The 4574-nt window shown below is 44.8% G+C and overlaps 1 pseudogene; it reads right to left on the reverse strand.

Annotated features, from left to right (window-relative positions):
• Nucleotides 1–225: 225 nt before the first annotated feature.
• Nucleotides 226–2365, reverse strand: LOC106351768 (annotated as a pseudogene).
• Between the last annotated feature and the right edge of the window lie 2209 nt (nucleotides 2366–4574).

Genomic DNA, 4574 nt, shown 5'->3' on the forward strand with positions numbered 1-4574 from the left:
ATAACTAAGTATTTACCACAACTGAAATATCTAATTTTCTTGGAAGTTAAAATATTCGTTTTCTTAATGCTTCTTTCATGGTCGTAAAATGATTTGTCTTAAGAATTTTTATTTTTTTTTAACTATTATCCGTTTAGAAACTATAATATGAAACCATTGGTTCGACATCACGACTATCTAAGATTCATAACATGAAAATAAACAAATAATAGTAATTTTTTATTATCACAGGAAAAAAAAACCAAAAACATCAAACATTTTAACCGAACAAACAAAATAAATACTGATTTAAAATGATAGTTTTATTTTAGGAGATTAAAAACCAAAAAACAACCTAAAACCGAACCGATATCCATATTAAACAGATTAATGTCTCCTTATTAAAAAATAACGAAACTAATAATCACATTCCGCGCAAGGCGCGGGTTATTACATAGTTATCATTATATCTACGAAAGGTTTAGATGAGGACTGGAGGATTAATGACTGCATAAGCAAACACCTCTTGCTCACGGACTAAAACAGACATGTCTTGCCCTGGTAAACTTATCCATGCTTCTACATCTTCCCCATCTTTTGAATCCAACAGCAGCACAAACACTGCATTGTGGATGACATGTCCAGTTGATCCAATCCAGACCGGACTACCACATCCGAAGTCAACCTCGTAGAAAGGCTTTCTGCACCAGCTAGACATTGGGAATAAGTCTATGTCTGGTGTTAACTCTGACGCTAATTTCCCCAAAAGACTCAACAAGTTCGGACCAAGTGTCGTTGCCGTGATGGTGGTTGCGAGATTCTCTTTTATCATTTCGTTGACCACTTCCTTGGCCTTTCTAAATTCTGCTACGATTTCCGCAATCTCCATCTTGCTCTCTGAGCCTTCCTTGAGAAAGAATGGTGCTTGTAAGTTTCCGACTGCGTCCTTGGACAAAACAGCAGGGGGAATTCTAGGCCGCAAGTCCAAGGCTTGTATCATCAGCATAGATTTTTGAACAGCGGAGTTGGATCATGAGGAGTTTGTGGCACATCTTCAGATAAGTGACATGATGGCTTCGGCACGTGTAGGGACTGGGACAGTCTCGCTCATGGCTCTGCGATTAAGCTTAGCGATCTTAGAGGATTTGAAGAAAAATATGTTGGTTACACACTTGCTTTTAGGCTCGTAAAGCCCATCAATTGAAGAACTTTGGAAAGAGCAAGGAGGAGGAGGGTAAATGGTAGTTGCAGAAAATGAAGGAATATTCATCATCACCACGTTACTAGATTCCGCTTTCGCTGTAGCAGCCCAGCCACTGATAAAAGTCAAGATCGAGGACGCATCACAGATTCTGTGACATGTGGAAACGGTGACTGAAAATCCTGATCCGGATCCGAAGAAACTGACCTTAACACTCAGCAATGGCCATGCCCCGGCAGATTCACCTGGTACAATTGTGGGGAGGAATTCTGGAAGTGAATTGGTATTATCAAGGTTCTTTTAGAGGAAATCCGAGAGAAGAAGATCGGTACGTGCTTCGGTGAAGACGGCTCCTTCGTCGTTGCACATGATTTTGTCGCCTTCCATTCTTCCGGCCAGAGGGTAGAAACGTGAGAGAGTGTCCGACAGAGAGGTTTTAAGCCTCCCAGAGGTGATGTCCAGGGACTCTCTGGAGACGGTTTTGTAGAAAAAGTTTGTTGAAACGTAAGCTGCTGGACCAGAGACATCAGCCAAGGAGAGGTGAAGGAGATCTTGAGGTGAGGGTCAAGCTGGTTTGATCACTTCTCTCCCCACAACCTCCAGCTTCATTTCCATTATATTCCTTGGAAATCTTAAAGTCACTCAGAAATACAACTGTTGAATCCGAGTTTGGTTAGGTCGAATGAAATAGAACTAAAATCGATTTGTGGGTTCTTCAAAGATGTTTTATTGAACGTTATGACATAACAAACGTGATTACAAGGAATTTTAAGGAAAAGAGACAAGGTCGGAGCTTTGTTGAAAGCACCGACGAGAATACAAAGAGGCTCGATCGGTTGTAAAACCCTAAACTTACCGTCAGTGTTTTAGTGTCTATTTCGGATCCCTTTCTCTTTCCTTAACCGCTTCCTTTTATAGCCTCAGTTCGTCTCTCTTTCGTTCGCCCTTAAGCTAGTTCGCCCTAGAGGCCCATGTCCAATCTCATGCTTGATGGACTTTCGAGTCGAATAGAGGTATGCCGACCAGATGTTGGCTTGATCAGTCAATCGTTCGCGAGGCTAAGCCGATAGGACGGGCCCTTAAGCCGATCGACCCGTTAGCCGAGCGGGCCTTCGATTGTCTTTCTGGTGTTGTTGGGCTTAGTCCTATTGTTCGATGGGCCTTGCGAGGGATGTCAAATTCCTCTCCAACAGTAAGCCCCCCTCCCCCCCCCCCCCTCAGTCCACTTGTGAGGAATCGTGATTCCTCGCAGTGGGGTAGCAAGAGTTGGTTCAGATAACAATGGACTTTGCCCTGGTTCGGTTGATCGCCCGATGCGTCTTTGCTTGCTGCTTTGAGTGCGTTCGATTGACACGTTACGAGTTTTTGGCCGTTTGTCCAATACAAGCTTACTTCATTGTCTAGGATGGGTGTGGCCCAAGTTACCAGCTTGACTTCCGTCGTGCGACGACTCGTTGTTGGCCGATTGATCGATCGTTGTTGGTATTTCTCAAACTTAGGATGAGAAGGCATGTCAACGATGCATTAGTCGTTGGTCGATCGATAGCTAACGAGGTTACGCGAAGAAGTCTCGCTGACGTGAAATTGGAGATATCGCGCCGCAAGTTAATTTGATTGTTTTAATTTGGTTCTTTCCGTTTTGATCTGCTGTTCGATCGGTCGGTCTGCCTTTATTCACAACGCAACCTTCGAACGGTTGATCAGAGCGTATATCGTGGCTTCGGTCCCTCAAATTTCTTTGTCGACTGGCCGATCGATCGGTCTGATTTGTGTCAGACACTGAAGTGACAGCTCTATTGGCGCGAAGAAAGAGGTGTCGTCGTAGGCCCAATAGCCTTAATTATGGCAGTATTCTCAAAGCCCGTGCTTCTCTACTATAAATATGGGCTTTTTTCCTCATTTCTTCACTTCCTCTCAGAATCATAAAGGTATTTTATTTCTTCTCTCTCTTTTTTTTTTGTGTCGCCTTTCGTTTTCTCTTCTTCCTCCTTCTCTTTTTTTTTTTAATTTTCCGATCTGCCACCATGAGACTCCGCCCTGACTATTTTCGCCGGTAGTTGATTGAATGGCTCAACCACCGCTGTTGAATCATTCGATGTTGTCGCCCCGGCGGAGGTACTCCGAAACCGAAAAGGGAAAGAGCATTAGGGCTGATTCGAATACTGTTGGATTCGGCGATTAGGGCTCATCGAAGGGCTCCCGATGATGTTGCTAGCTTAAACCCCGATCGGATCGAGGTCGCCGGCGATGCTGAGGAGCGGCCCAAATGGGTTAGCGACGACAACTCATTGGCGAATGACGGGGTCGTCGATCCTGGTAAGGAGGATGTGGGCGATCGTTCGGACGGTTCGACGAAGAAGACCGGTCGGCTGATTCCATTCCTTTATCGGCGCGATCAATCGATCGAACAGCTGCTGGATCTCCCGTCAAAATTGCATCGGCCGGCTATCGTACATGGGCAGAGTTGGAACGATGTTTTGCCCACCCGATTGACTTTCAAGAGTGTTTCTTCGCTGTTGAAGGAGTGTAGAGCACACGGTTTTGAGATTATCATTCCGCGGCCCGACCAGCGGCCTTGGCCTCCACCGATTGGTTTTCAATGTGTTTACGAGTCTTTCTTCCAACAAGATTCTAAGTTGTGGATTCCGATTCCTCGCCTAATTACCTCTTATTGTGCGCGTCGGGACATAGCTATGACTCAGTTGATGACCGGTGCGGTGAGAATTGCCATTGCGTTGATGGTGATGGCGGTGGAGATAGACATATCGATGTCTGTTCGAGCCTTCGAAGAGTTGACGCAGATCCAGCCGAGGCCCGGTGGCGTGTATGCTGTTCAGATGTGTTCGGGGTTAAGTATCTTGACCGGCCATCCCTCGAGGACGAAATTCTGGCAGCACTAATACTTTTATGTTAAAGACAAAGTGCTGCCTTTGAAGAGCCGTCGGATGAACATTTTCGCATCCTGTGGAACTGTCGTATCGGTAGTTAGATGATGTTTAGATGACTGATTTTTTCTATGTCGGTTTTAACTCTTTGTTTTCTGACTTTGCAGTTATTCATCCAAATACTATCAGACCATTGGATACTTTTTGGAAGGATGTTCCGAAGGTCGTTGTACTTAGTCAGCAGCATTGGGAGAGTTTCGACCGTCGGAGGATCAATCGTCAGCAAAAGCGAACCACAAAAGGTTTCTTCTTTTCTCCCTTTTTATGATCAATCGATCGGTCATTAAATTTTTCTTTGGGTTGACTTGTTTTTCTCTTTGCCTCAGACGATTGGCCATCGAACGTTCCTTAGGAAGAGACAAAGGGGAAAAGATTGAAGCTTCCACTCATGGGTAAAACAATGAAGTCATACCCAAACTACAGCGACATTCTCGATGCTCAGTTGGGTG

This window comes from Brassica napus, chromosome C5 (genome assembly GCF_020379485.1).
Source record: "Brassica napus cultivar Da-Ae chromosome C5, Da-Ae, whole genome shotgun sequence".
NCBI classification, from domain to species: domain Eukaryota; kingdom Viridiplantae; phylum Streptophyta; class Magnoliopsida; order Brassicales; family Brassicaceae; genus Brassica; species Brassica napus.